Genomic DNA, 16,042 nt, shown 5'->3' with positions numbered 1-16,042 from the left:
GAAAACACTTGTTGCTTCCCCGGTTTTGTATTTTGCCATGCCTGTTTTCTAAAGTTGTTACAGTTATTAAAAGGTTAATCTTCTACTATTTGCCTCGTGTGGTTCCTTACTGGCGTGGTGGCAGCGGTTGGTTGTATACGAACGTCCTTCGTTCCTTGCAAACTCAGGATACGTAAGAATTCTCACACATTCCAAGAAAGGAAGGGCAAGACAGTTTTAAGGCAACTGTACATTAGTTGAAGGTCAACTGAGACTTAACAATGGCACATAACATACGTACACTTAAACAATGGCAATTGACAAAACATAAAACGATAACTTCATTCGAAGCTTGGAAACACAATTTACAATATACTTTGACTCTTGACCCAAATTTTGCTCAGTACCTTGTCGATGGAACAACTTGGGAGCGAAAGACAACTGCTAACCCATTACGTGGCTTTAATAATGACGATGAGGGAGTTCAAGGTGGGCGTACGGCTGCTCAAAAGGTTGCTCAGCTAGAGTTAATGTTGGGCCAGATTGCCAACTACTGCCCGGTGATATCAAGAAACACAATAGTAAAGATCTCTACTAGTATTTATTCCATCTGGCGAGCTATTAGACTGCATTTTGGTTTTCAGTCAACTGGTGGCCACTTCCTTGATTTTGATGCTATTAAGTTGGAACCAGGAGAAAGGCCGGAGGATCTGTATCAACGTCTAGCAAGCTTTGTTGACGACAGTCTTCTCAAAGGTGGGGGGTCTATCAGTCACAATGGCGAGGTACCTGCGGATGACGAGGAACTGACTCCCACTGATGAAAATTTCATAGTCCTCACTTGGCTCAGACTCATTCATCCTCAACTCCCAGCTCTTGTGAAACAGAAATTTGCTACTGAGCTCAGTTCTAGGACACTGGCATTTCTTAAGCCGGAAATATCTCTAGCAATTACTAGCTTGTTAGATGAGGTACACTCCCTTGCAGATGCGAAGGTTTTGCGCTCTACGTTTAGAAATGCACAGACCCAAAGGCGCGGCCAATTAGGCCCAATATGTCCAAATTGCAAACAAGCAGGACGGTCACGGTTCCAACACTTTTTGAGTAAGTGTAAGTTTCTTCCTGAAGAAGACAGAAAATATATTAGTTCTACTGGCAAGATCCGTCGCACAACAAATTGTTCAGATTCTGAAGAAGATACACGTACAGCAGATGTCCAAGAAGCGGACATGGAGTATGCGATACACAATCAACGAGTTGTACATTCTTCCAGACGTGTGGTCACCAAACAGTCACCTTATATGAAAGCTTTTTATAAACATTTCCTATTGCAATTAACATTGGACAGTGGTGCAGAAATCAGTATGATAAAACAATCGGTAGCAAAGTACATAGGCGCACCAGTCAAGACCACAAATCAGAGCGCACTACAGGCAAACGGCGTTACTCCATTAAATATTGTTGGTGAAACTCATATAACTTTAACTAGAGGTGATTGTGACTTAGAGTTGGAAGCTCTTGTTGTAAATGACCTAGATGTCGAGGTTCTTGCTGGTATTCCTTTCATGACATGCAACGATATAGCTATCCGCCCGGCTAAACGTGAAATCTCTATTGGCAAAAATAACAAGGCTCATTATGGACCAGATAGAGACATTACTCGGACCAATGTTGTACGGCGCACGCAGGCTTTTGTGTTAAGAACCGAGCGTCCCACTTCTGTCAATTGGCCTGGCTCGTTCATGGAAATTAATTTACCGGCTGACAAAGATCCTGAAGCAATTATCGCTGTTGAGCCCAGATCTTCAGATGACGCAGTCCAGTGGCCCAAGGCTCAGCTTGTTGATGCAATCGATGGCAGAGTTATCTAAAGGTAAATTCCGAGATCTGATTGAAAGGTACGATGCTGTTTTTTCTCCAGATATACCTGGTTACAACGGTGCGGCTGGGAAGTTTGAGGCCGTGGTAAATATGGGTCCTGTACAACCTCCACAACGAAAGGGCAGGGTTCCACAATACTCCAGGAACAGACTTATTAAATTACAACAGAAGTTTGATGAGTTAGAGAGCCAAGGTGTGTTTAGTACACCTAAAGATGTCAACGTTACAGCAGAGTATCTTAACCCCTCATTCTTAGTAAAAAAGTCAAAGGGAGGTTATCGTCTTGTCACCGCCTTCTCAGATGTAGGAAGATACTCTAAGCCGCAACCGAGCTTACTTCCAGATGTAGTCTCCACACTACGAACCATTGGCAAATGGAAATATATTATCAAAAGTGACTTGACAAGTGCTTTTTACCAAATTCCTTTGTCCACACAATCCATGAAGTATTGTGGCGTTGCTACCCCGTTCAGAGGTGTGCGTGTCTATACACGTTGTGGCATGGGCATGCCAGGGTCTGAGACAGCGTTGGAAGAGCTTATGTGTCGAGTACTTGGTGATCTTGTACAGGATGGTGTGGTAGCCAAGCTTGCCGATGATTTGCACTGTGGAGCAAACTCTGTAGATGATCTTTTATGCAACTGGCAACGAGTGTTAGAGGCACTTTCAATATGCCGCTTACGTTTGTCACCATCTAAAACAGTGATTTGTCCAAAGACAACATACATACTCGGATGGATATGGTCGGCAGGTCGGATTTCGACAAGCTCCCATCGCATTGCCACATTATCTTCGTGTGCCCCTCCAGAGACTGTCCGTGGCTTGCGATCTTTTATCGGTGCGTACAAGGTTTAAGGAAGAGTTCTACCATATTGCCCCACTTACCTGTCTCCTTTAGATGATATGATCGCCGGCAAACAATCGCAAGAGAAGGTGTATTGGACTGACTCATCTTTAAAGATCTTTAGTGATGCTGAGGCGGCTCTAAACAATCACAAGTGTATTGCACTTCCTAGATCATCAGATCAGCTTTGGATAGTCACTGACGGCTCCACTTCTAGGCAAGGTATTGGAGCCACACTATACGTTACAAGAGACCGGACCCTTCTATTGGCATGTTTCTTTAGTGAAAAGCTACGGAAACATCAGGTTTCGTGGCTACCATGTGAGATATAGGCTTTGGGTATTGCTAAAGCCATCAAGCACTTCAGTCCTTACATCATTCAATCTGATAAGCAAGCATGTGTCCTTACAGACAGTTTACCATGTGTTCAGGCTGTAGAAAAGTTGTGTAGAGGTGAAGTCCAAGGGTGACCTCTTTCCTATCCATAGTCAGTCGCTATCAGGTCGATGTGAGACATCTTGCGGGTTCAGCAAACATACCTTCAGACTTTGCTAGCCGAAATGCATCAGATTGCATAGAGCCCAACTGTCAACTGTGTACCTTCATTTGCCAGACTGAAGATTCTGTAGTTCGTTCGGTAAAGGTAGATGACATACTGAATCGGTCTGTTCGTCTTCCATTTGCCACTAGATCATCTTGGTTACAAATTCAGTCTGAGTGTCCTAATCTTCGTCGTACACATGCTCACATGAAGCAGGGGACTCGTCCTTCTAAGAAACTCACCAATCTTAAAGATGTAAAACGTTATCTACGGGTCGCGTCTATTGCAAAGGACAATCTGTTAGTGGTAAAACGTACTGATCCATTACTTCCACCTGCTGAGTTGATTGTTGTACCAAGGTCAGTACTGGATGCTCTCGTTAATGCTCTGCACGTCAAGTTAGACCATCCGACAAAACTTCAGCTTGAACTAGTAATGAAAAGACATTTTATGCCCTTGATTTAACTAGTGCAATAGAGAGAACCACATCCCAATGTCACTTGTGTGCTTCACTACTGAAAGTTCCAGTGCCCGTTCAAGAGCAGACAAGTGAGGACCCCCCAGAGTGTATTGGAACAACGTTTGCAGCAGATTTCTTGAAACGTAATTGTCAGACAATACTTGTTTTGCGTGAAACTGTGACTTCTTACACTAAAGCTTGCATCATAGATGACGAAAAGAGAGACACTATCAGGGAAGCCGTTGCTTGTTTATGTACAGAACTACATCCGTTAGATGGACCACCTGCAGTTATCCGTGTTGACCCTGCTCCTGGTTTTGTGGCTTTACGTTCGGATGAAACGTTTCAAAGACTTAACATTGTGCTTGAAATAGGACGCGTAAAGAATGTCAACAAAAATCCAGTTGCTGAGAAAGCTATACAAGAACTTGAAAGTGATTTTGTTCGGTATGAACCAGGTGGGGGACATATCTCAAATTTGGGTTTATCTATTTGTGTTGCTAGGCTCAACTCGCGTTTACGTAAATCAGGTCTCTCCTCGCGGGAGCTGTGGACACATAGATCTCAGTTCACGCACGACCAAATTCCAGTTTCAGATAGGGACATCATTCTCCAACAGCATGACTCTCGAAACAAAAATCATTCATATAGTGAAAAATCAAAGCGTAATGGAGAATCTACAAACCAGTCAGATTGCGTTCGTGTTGGTGACTTAGTGTATCTGTATTGCGACAAAAGCAAACTTAAGGCTAGAAACAGATATCTCGTTGTATCGTGTGAAAAGGAGTGGTGTTTTATTAAGAAATTCGTCGGAAATCAGCTTCGCGCTACTTCTTATTAAGTGAAGAAAAGTGAGTGTTACCGTGTACCGTGTGATATCAACTCTACGGATCGACCACAAATTTATGCAGATTCTGATAATGAGTCAGACTTTGAATGTGAACCGCAGTGTTGTAACACCCAACCACCAGCACCGGCTGAAATTCCGCCTACGTTGACTTATCCAGAACGTCTGCCTGATCCTGAAGATCTAGTTCCAATCGTCATTAGTCAGCCTATTATGACACAATCATCTGAAGTTGACGAGCCTCAGTCGACTTCACAGGACTTATACACGCCCCTATTAGGTTCTGATAACAGTTTTAGTCCTAAACGCCAAAAAAAACTGCCTAAATATCTTTCTGACTTTGTACTGTGACTTTAGCTTGACATACACTTGTTTCCATTTGGGCTGAGAATTTTGGTCAAGATTTGCACTAAGTAGTGCCTTTTTGTTACTTTTGTAAAGAGAAAATTATCCGCAACATATTTTTGTTCCATCATGTTATCATACGTATAAATAATGCGTTTTTTCTACTTATAGTTAACAAGTTGATGTCACTTGTTAATAGTGATTGTATTTTGTTTTTGGTTTTGCTTGCATATATGTCGAATAACCATACATATTTTGGATTAAAGATGTAGTTTTTGCTTTGAAACAGATGTAGGCTTAAGTATTTACCAAAACTTGATTTTTGCCTAAAACTAAAAGAGCTGTTGATTCCATACATATATTGCCGTGGTGTTCACGTATAGTACCTATATATATATATGTATATATTCATAGCTTTTTGGACTTTAGTTTGGTTTCTTCAATATTTGTCTTGTATTATGTACATTTATGTATAAGGATCATTATGTACTAGGTTAATTAGCTTTTATGTTTTTTAGTGTGGTACTCATTTGTTTTGTTGTTTTCAAATTATTATTTTCCTTAAAAAGAGAAGATATAGCGCCAGTACATAATTATATCCCTTATACCGTTTAGCATATTATGAAGAAAACACTTGTTGCTTCCCCGGTTTTGTATTTTGCCATGCCTGTTTACTAAAGTTGTTACAGTTATTAAAAGGTTAATCTTCTACTATTTGCCTCGTGTGGTTCTTTACTGGCGGTGCCTTTTAATTTAAAAATGCATAATTTGAGCTTTAAAATTACATTTTGAAGTGACATTTAAGTTTGTTTTTGAAACGTGATCTGATATTATCAATATAAGAGCAGACACACAAACTGAGCCAGTATAGGGGGCGCTGACAGTGCTTCAAATTTTAATATCTAATTGTACCACATTGAGTGTGATATTATGGTTCTGCTTGAAAGTTTTTGCTGTTTTGCATTTATATGTGGCAGGCATTTTCATGCACAACTTTTTGTTCAAGGTAAAATACTTGGCAGAATATGGTGGGAGACTGGGAGTGACACAGTGGACACTGTTTCCTGGATAATGAAGACGGTGTTGACAACAAAATCTGGCCCGCCAATACTGGACAAACTCCACTTGATAAACATCTTTTTCAGTAGGTGGTTTTGTTGTTGTATATATTAAGGTGTGCTAAATGAAACTACCTATTTTTTGCATATACATCAATGGATTAAAAAAATATATATAACTGAGTATTAGTGTTAAAAAATGACAAACTTTTTAAGATACCTATCTAAATTTATCTGCCTAGCTAAAATTACCATATATATTTGAGGATAAAATGCTGCTTATTTGTTACTAAACATTTGATAATCACATAGATGAAATAACTGTCTCAGATATTCATCTATCCACTAACACTAGTTACAGGATGTCTACAATTGAACCCAGCAACACACTTTAGAAACGCAAGGAAATGGAGGGGGCCATTTAGAAGTGGCTTTCCGAGTCTCGAGGTCGTGATGTTGGCCGCAAAGACAGAGCAAGGGTCAACCCGATGCTTCCTGAGTAGAATGTTGACTTATTTACTTACCATAAAAATTCGGATTTACGACTCAGAATTAAACCAACAAAAATTGTCAGAATATTTTTCAAATTGATCATGTACAATATGTATGCTTCTATTGTTTTATCATAAACACATCAATGTCGTGTGACATGTTAAGTAGTTTGTATGCAAAATGTATCACAATAATGTAATAATGAGATATCTCCAACTTTTTCCCTAAATTTTCATATCGTTAAGGGTTGCAAGAAGAGCATTTCTTATCTATATTTATAGGCAAATCCATGTTGCTTATACTTTTTTGTATAAACATAAGACAAACTGTCCATGACAAATAAGAGACCCATCAACAAGAAAAATATGTTTAGTTCACATTTGGATGATTGTTCTAAAGAAGACCCTTAATAAGCGAAACCTGTTGGCATTGAATAATTTTCATAATATCTCGGAATGATGTCGGTTTTTGTTTTACTATAATATTTTCTTATCCTGGGTACACCATTTTAAACTTTAAACACTCACAATAAACTTATTTTAGGATGAAGTAAGAAATTTGGCTGAATGAAATAAACTACTTAAGTGTGTTACGCTTTTCGGGCCAGATGACTTTATATCAACCCCATTCAGTCATGTCAGTTCACTAGTCAGTATTTCAAGGTGCATTAATTGTGCCAATTAACTTGAAACTGTTATTTCATTTCTGGTTTGAAACGCTGCTTTATGTCTAAGCAATATTGTTATACTTGAATGTGTAGATGCACTCCATGGTCTGTTTATTAGAATTGTGCGTCTTTCGATTAGTGTATTTTTTAACACATTCGTTAAAGCATTTGGAGCTCCTCGGCCATTTTTATCGAAAACAACCTCAGATGTATGCCGGTACATCAGTTGAAGTAGTTTGTAAATTTCTTAATTATATCATTAATTAAATGTAGGGTTTTAGAATTGTGTTTATTGATCTAAGTTTAAATTGATTGCCAGTGAAGTGTATTATTGCAAACATAATTAAGATTCCCAGGAGTTAAGTCATAAAGTTTAACTGCTAAAAAATTTACTACGCGATCTACTTGCAGCGGACTTAAACATACTGCTTTTTGAGTATCCAAATATATCAGAGGTTGTTTTTGATAAAATGGTCGAGGAGCTCCGAATGTCGTTAAAGCCTTTAAAAGGTGTGTTTTTACATGTAATTTTTGACACGCTTTTTCAGTTAGACAGCTTTAACTGACAGATACAATCAATAAAACAAAGTTTTCACTTATTATTAAGTTATCAATCAAATTACCATATAAATGTACTAGATCTTTTTAGCTTGGTATTGTCAAATCAAACTGAAAAAAGTGTCATAATTTCAGTCACATTTTTCTTGTGTGCCACTTTTATATTGCCAGTATTACGCAAGATCTTAAATTGTCAGTATGTAATTCTTGTTGACTTTTTTAGTGTACATCTTGTTTTACATTTCTAATGTATTCATCTTTGTTGTGTAATGTTGACATTATTTCTTTTGTACTTCTCAGCATAGCTGTTTGTCTAGATAACCAATGAAAGGATAGTAATGCAATAGGTGAACACTCAAGATAAAATATTTTAGGTAATTGGAATCAATATATTATAACATATAATCACGAAAGAAACGGTTTTACCCAAATCATTTGCTTAGGTAGGGCATATAGAGCCCACAAATACCATGTGGGACCCATATGGGTCCCATATCAAGCCCTGTTCAAAAACCAATGTGGGGCCCATATGGGTCCTAAATCGAGCCCAGTTCCAAAACCCATGTGGGGCCATATGGGTCCCACATTCAGCCCATATGGGTTGCCCATATGGGACCCACATGGAGCCCTGTTGCAAAACCCATGTGGGGCCCAGATGGGTAGCCCACATGGGACCCATATGGTAACCCATGTTGGACCCATATGGGTCCCATATTTTTTGCTGGCTGGGGTGGTTGTGAATTTGTCTTTCGAACATGACTGCATTAACAGTACAAATAGCCTACGAGACAAACTGTTCTGCTTTCTGCCGTATCGTTATAACAATATGGTTGATTACAAGCAAGAACTTGATTCGATCATCAACAGATTTAAATATTTTATAGTTGCATTATCATTCCGTTCTAGGTACGTTCCTACTTTTACTGTAAATAATAGTTGCATGGAACCATGAATAACTGCGGTAATTACTGTTTTGCCGTTCAGTAAAAAACGTTTTGGCTTATCGTTAAATCTCATCAGACTGTTTTCTGTTGAACTCTTTGACAAATTTAGAACTAGGTCAAATCTTAGATATTTTGTCTGGAATGATATTATGGTAATGATCGGTCTGATTATGTTCAAACTTGGACAGATTTTTACCGTGATGAAATCTCACTGCATTTTAAATAAGGGTCACATGAAGTCAAAAGATATGTCACTACATGTATGTCAAATCTGAGAGAAAAAAAAACATGCATCTGGTACATTCGTTATCAAACTTAATCAGAATGGTTTCCTTGATGAACTCAATGACTATTTTGAAACTGGGTTAAATGGTCACGGGTCGTTTTTTTGAAAAAAATCATGTCCGGAACCAAATATTGGATTTATTTGCCCAAATTGTGTTCAAACTGAGGTCAAAAACTCTTGATGTAGACTTTAAAAGTGGGTCACATGGGGTCAAAAACTAGATCATTATGTCAAATCTTAAGAGAAATCTTAGAAATAAAAGAGGTTATATATCCCCTCCAATCTTATATATATTTTTGCAATCTTTCTGGTTAAATCTTCATGAAAACTAATCAGAATGATTGTCTTTATGAAATATTGTATTGGTTTGAAACTGGGTAAGGTGGGGTCAAAAACAAAGTTACTACATCAACTCTATATGTTTCACTTTATGCAATATTCCTTTATGTCAAACAGTTGCAAACAGACTCATATCTCATACTCGATGCTAATAGAGTCCATCACTCTGCAGCCGTAGTTCATCTTTCGGTTGTTATAGTTCGTCAACACGTGATTTCCATGTCGTCTACTTTACTTCTTGTCTGGTGGGGATATCAATTCAACAATTATTATACTTGTTAACTTTCCAAACTAATTCATGGGGCCTGCACATTGGCATGAAGTCTTGCTTGCACACTGGTGCAAAACTTCTTGTACGCATACTAGATCAGATGTCATGCCTGCATAGACACTGGCAGGACTTGATACAGTTGACTGAACACTGACAGGACTTGATAAGTTACCTGCACACTGACAGCATTTGATACAGATGCCTGCTTACTGACAGTACTTTGTTCAGTCACCTTTACACTAACAGGACTTCAGTTGCCTGCACCTTGTTCAATTGCCTGTACACTGACAAGACCTTGTTCAGTTGCCTGCACACCGACAAATTTGATACAGATATCTGCACACTGAGTTGATACAGTTGCCTGCACACTGACATAACTTGGAAGCATGAGGTTGCTAAAGATGCCATCGCAGAGTTTGACTTTCATTAATGGGGAGCTTTAACAAGAAAGTTTTCCATATAGAAGCCTATTGGAAACTCAGAAAAATATGATCTAACAACCAGGATGATTTTTATTTCAAAAGTTATACAAATGGTCCAAACAGTAATGATATCTACGGTCATGGACTCTCACGATCAGACAAGAAGATTTTTGAAAATTTACCCTTTCTAAACTAATTATAAATTGATTCAAATATAAAAAAAAATCAAAAAAAATCTATAATCATCATCTTTAAATAATTTAAAAGCCTTCTAGCTTTTGGAAAACAAATAAGAACCAAGATACAAAAATCATTACATATCTTCACCTCCAACATACAGACATAGTTTTCCTTGGCAATAAATACATTAAATTCATGTTTTTTGCATAAACTATCCAAACAAATTATAGTATTGTGTTCAATTATGTGTACAAATGGAAAAGTCTGAATAATAATAATAATAATAATAGTAATAATAATAATAATAATAATAATAATAATAATAATAATATAATAATAATAATAATAATAATAATAATAATAATAATAATAATAATAATAATAAATAATAATAATAATAATAATGTTGTTTGTAGTGTATTAACATAGTAAGGGGGACTACTTATGTTATCCTATATTTAGTTAGACAAGCAATATGAGTTACGTCCCTTGCATGGGATGAGGAATTCTGGGAATTAAAATGGTAACCTTACATGGTGCATGTTTTGGTTTACTGCTGCAAGTTATCCATTAACATCGGCCTAGAGCCGAACGAACATTACATAATTTGGCGACGAGGATAAACTTTAAACATTTATCTGAGTTTTGATCAAGATGACAACCCCGATTTTCCAAGACATCGGAGGTATTTCGCCATTTGAAATCGGCGAACGAACAACGCTAGGAATCAGGTGGACAAGATGGCTTCGCAGCTTCGAGCTATTTTCTGATGGAAAAGGGGTAAAAGACGACAAACAGAAAAAAGCATTGCTTTTGCACAGTGCTGGTATCGATGTGCAAGACATTTTCTACACGTTAACGGTTCCGGATCCAGGTGATGGAGAAACTGAGTACGTGATCGCAAAAGGTTTGTTGGACACTTATTTCAAACCGAAAGCAAATGTTGCATTTGAAAGATCGCAATTTAGAAGTATTGCACAACAATCCAATGAATCCGTGGATCAGTATATCACTCGTTTGAGACAAAAAACCGTGTACTGTAATTTTACAAATGTAGAAGAAATATTAGGGACCAGGTCATCGAGAAATGTTATTCGCAAAGACTGAGAAGAAAATTGTTGGAAAAAAGCGATGTTTCTTTAGATGATTTACGAGGAATAGCAAGGTCACTTGAAGCATCAGAATCGCAGGCTTCCACAATGGAATCAAAAGAAAGTGTAAACAAAATACGACACAAATTTATGCCAAAACCACAGGCATCTGGTGCATACAGACCACAGGCACATGGTGCATACAAAAACAGAAATGGGACAGAATATGGGAAAGGTCAGAAATGCTATGCATGTGGATACGAGGGGCATATAAAAACAGATCCTAAGTGTCCAGCTAGAGGAAAGAAGTGCAGAAAATGTAAAAAAGAAAATCATTTTGAGAAATGTTGCAAATCTAAGCCTTTTGATAAACCAAATCAGAGCCGTAGAGAAAAGATCAGAGCAGTTGATGTTGATGAAAATGATTCATCTGATGACTACGTATTCACTGTATCAAGCCAGTACATGAAAGGAGACATACATGTTGACATAGGGGGAACAACCATTCCCGTGATTATAGATTCGGGTGCAACCGTGAATATCATTGACAGAAACATGTGGGAATACATGAAAGAAAGAAAAGTGAAATGTAACAGTAAACTGACAAATAAAAAAGTGTATGCATATGGTAATGATGAACCTTTAACTGTAGCTGGGAGTTTCACTGCTGATGTAACAGTGTCAAATAAAACTATAAATGCTGAATTAATTGTGGTAGAAGAAAATGGACAGGCATTGTTAGGTAAAAGCTAGGCATTTTACACATTGATATGCCGAGTATGGTGAACAACGTTATGACTGATGCTGAAAGGAAACAAGACCTGTGCAAGAAATTTCCCAAGTGTTTTGATGGTATTGGCAAGTTAAAAGATTATCAGCTTCACATTCCAGTTGATAATGACATTGAACCAGTTGTACAGCCATTGAGAAGAGTACCGTATGGGTTACGAGAGAAGCTTGAGAAGAAAATAGATGAGTTAGAAGAGTTGGACATTATTGAAAAAGTAAACACAACAAGTAAGTGGGTACATCCAATTGTTGTCGTGCCAAAGAAAGATGATATAAGACTTTGTATTGATATGAGAAGAGCCAACGAAGCAGTTAAAAGGGAGAGATACCCTATTCCAACAACAGAAGAAGTTTTGCAAGATCTGAACAACTCGACTGTATTTTCAAAGCTAGAAATCAAAATGGCCTACCATCAAATTGAATTGGACCAAGAATCTCGAGAAATTACTACATTCATGACTCAGGAATGGAATGTATCGGTACAAACGACTTACGTTTGGGGTCAGCTGTGCTCCTGAGATGTACAAGTAAGTGATTGCACAAACATTGAGTGGTCTAGAAGGTGTGAACAGTATATTCGACGACATTATATTACATGGACGAAGTGATGATGAGCATAATGCAAGACTTGAAGTATTGTTAGAACGTCTTGAACAGAAAGGACTTACGTTCAATCTGGAGAAATGCCAATTCAATATGACTCATGTAGATTTTATGGGCATGGTTTTGTCAGACCATGGAGTAGGTCTTCACAAAAGTAAGGTGAAAGCTGTTCTAGAATTTAGGCAACCAAAAACTGTATCAGAAGTGAAGAGTTTCCTAGGTCTCGTCAATTTTTGTGGACGGTTTATTCCAAATCTCGCATCTATTGCTGAACCTTTGCGTAAGTTGACCAGAAAAGGACTTCCATTCACATGGGATGCTGAACAAGAGGAAAATTTCAAAGAACTAAAAAAACAGTTGTCAAATGCGAAGAACCTTGGGTATTTCGACAAGAAAGATAAGACTCAAGTAATTTGTGATGCAGGGCCAGTCGGAATAGGTTGTGTTCTGGTGCAAGAAAATGGGCAAGGTGAATCCAGAGTGATTTTATATGTGAGCAGAACTTTGACGAGTATAGAACGGAAGTATTCACAAACCGAGAAAGAAGTACTATCCATTGTTTGGGCGTGTGAGAGACTACATATGTATTGGATCGGAATCGAATTTGAACTGCTGACAGATCACAAGCCGTTGCAGTTCATATTTTCTCCAAATTCCAAACCATGTGCTAGAGTAGAAAGGCGGATGTTGCGATAACAACCATACACATATAAAGTCAGACATATTCCAGGGCATACAAACATTGCAGATGCACTATCGCGTCTAGTGTCTGAAACAAGCGTTCCAAAAGGAAAATGTGATTTTCTTAACACGGAGAATTACGTTAAATTTGTAGCAACCGAGGCGACACCAATTGCCATGTCAACAAAGACAATTGAACAAGAATCAAAGGATGATAAAGAACTGAAAGAGATTCAAAATCTGTTAAGAACAGGTCGATGGCATGAACTGTCAAACAAGAGCTATTTGCCGATAAAGCATGAATTAGCGTCTTTAGGCTATTTAGTACTTCGAGGTACTAGAATCCTTGTACCCAAGACATTACGAGAGGACATTTTATCTTTGGGACACGAAGGTCATCCGGGCATTGTTTTAATGAAACAAAGATTAAGATCCAAAGTATGGTGGCCACGGATAGATAAAGAGATAGAGAACTTTTGCAAAACATGTTATGGGTGCCAAGTAGCTAGTCAAGTTACTACGAAACCTGAACCTATGAGCCGAAGAGAATTACCAAGCCAGCCATGGGAGCATCTGCATGAGTGCTGATTTTCTGGGACCACTGCCGTCGGGAGAAAATCTACTAGTTATTGTCGACTACTATTCCAGATGAATTGAGGTTTTCATCATGAAAACTACTACGTCGGAGAAGATTATAAACTGTCTAGATAGTTTTTCTGTGTTCATGGAATTCCAGTGTCTTTAGAGACAAAATTTCAACAGCAAAGAGCTGAACGACTATCTAACGGATATGAACATTGAACATCGCAATACAACTCCATATTGGCCGCAAGCAAATGGAGAAGTGGAAATCCAAAATAAGTAAATTATGAAAAGGCTTCGCATTTCGCATGTGGAGAAGAAAAACATGAGAACAGAACTTCAGACATACCTCATGATGTATAGATCTACACTACACTCCACAACAGGGATGTCACCCGCCAAAATGCTGTTCAAAAGGAACATTCGCACGAAAATACCAGATATTTCGGACCACAGAGTTTCCGATCATGAAATTAGAGACCGCGACAGCGAAAGAAAAGGAAAAGGGAAGATTTATGGTGATAACAGAAGAAATGCTAGAGAAAGTGATATAAAAGAAGGTGATCTAGTGTTAGTAAAGCAAAAGATGCAAGCTAAGTTATCCACAGTGTTTAATTCAAATCCAATGTCAGTAGTAGATAAGCAAGGAAGTGTAATTGTAGAGTCAAAAGAAGGTGTGCGATATTCTAGAAATGTGTCACATGTGAAAAAGTTCTATTCTAATGATCAGAGCAGAGAATCTGAAAAATCAAAAGAAGTAGAAAATGTGTTAGATAACGTGAAAAATCATCAAAGTGTGAAAAATAATTTCAGTGAAAATAAAAATGTTCAATCTGAGAAAATGTTCTTAATGAAAATAGAGTGGAGTCGGGATCAAATTCCAATCTAGAGAATAATCAGGAAGCAGAGATGACAGAAATAGAACAGATAGAGAATCCTGTAGAAACGGAGGACGTGAAGTCACCAACAAAAACAGTAGCAGAATCCTACTCGCGACCATCGAGAGTTCGAGAAATGCCGCAGAAATACCCAGATTTCATTTTGAGTAACAAATGAGATTTTAATATGGGTATTTTTAGGGATTCAAAGAATGTATTATGTATAAATGTTAACAGTTGATTTAGAGCCGGACGAACATTACATTGTTGATGATGATGATGATGATGATGATGATGATGATGATGATGATTATAATAATAATGATAACAATGATAACAATGATAATAAATTTTATTGAGATAACTCATTATGGCGCATATGTACGTATCTTGTTTACAATGTGGTCTTCAACTATGACAAAACAGAAAACATACAAATACATGATTTAACATTTATATGAAAATAATCAACAATAATCACACACACAACTTAATTATGCAAACATCAATCAGCAATTCTTATAATGCAACAGACATTTATAACAGAACTACGAGTATTCATTATTTATATTTAATAAAGTATGTTTCATACAAAGCTTTAAAAGTGTTTAATGTAGAGGCTTATCGAATAAGGACTAGAATAGTGTTCCATACGTATGTGGATAAGTAAGAAAATGAGTTCTTACCATAATTGGTTTTGTAGCAAAGTGAGCTGTTTTGTTGTGGGTAGTGGACTTTAAGAGTATTTTGTATTGTTTGTAAGTAAAATTACTTCACTTAGATCTGTTGGTATGAGCCCATGCTATTTTTTTACAACACCAACATGAAATATACATCTGTTATTAAAATATAGCCAAACGAATTCTTTGAATAAAGGACCAGGCGGAGTAAGAAGGTTTTTTTAAGATTTTTTCTGATTTATGGATATTTTAATGCTGCGTAATTTAATACCCCTGCTACATATTGTACACCAATAGTCCATCGAAGATGAAATGTAAGCGTTGTAAACAAACTTTTTCATGTCATTGTTTAAAATAACTATTTCTTTTGAGAAGTGCCATTTTAGAGTTAATGTTATGACATTCTTTGTGAATTTGATCTTTCCAGTCTAAATGGTCATATGGTTCTCGGTGTTATTATTATAACACCGAGAACCATATGGCTATAGACTTGTTCAAGCGCTGTATTATTCATTACTATCTATAATGTAGTGATTTGTTTAGATTTGTAGCAACTTAAAATCACCATGCATTTAGATTAGCAAGGATGGATTAACATATTGTTGTTAGAGCACCCAGAAGCAT

At 37.4% G+C, this 16,042-nt stretch overlaps 1 long non-coding RNA gene across 1 annotated transcript; it reads left to right on the top strand.

Moving 5' to 3' along the window:
• The first annotated feature begins 47 nt into the window (after nt 1–47).
• On the top strand, nt 48–7,823 carry LOC128238569 (uncharacterized). Its single transcript, XR_008261729.1, has 3 exons — nt 48–172; nt 5,904–6,041; nt 6,311–7,823. It is a non-coding gene; the product is annotated as an uncharacterized LOC128238569 (long non-coding RNA).
• Nucleotides 7,824–16,042: the final 8,219 nt, after the last annotated feature.

Source organism: Mya arenaria, chromosome 6 (assembly GCF_026914265.1).
Source record: "Mya arenaria isolate MELC-2E11 chromosome 6, ASM2691426v1".
Lineage (NCBI taxonomy): Eukaryota > Metazoa > Mollusca > Bivalvia > Myida > Myidae > Mya > Mya arenaria.
This window is presented reverse-complemented; position numbering and strand designations above follow the sequence as displayed.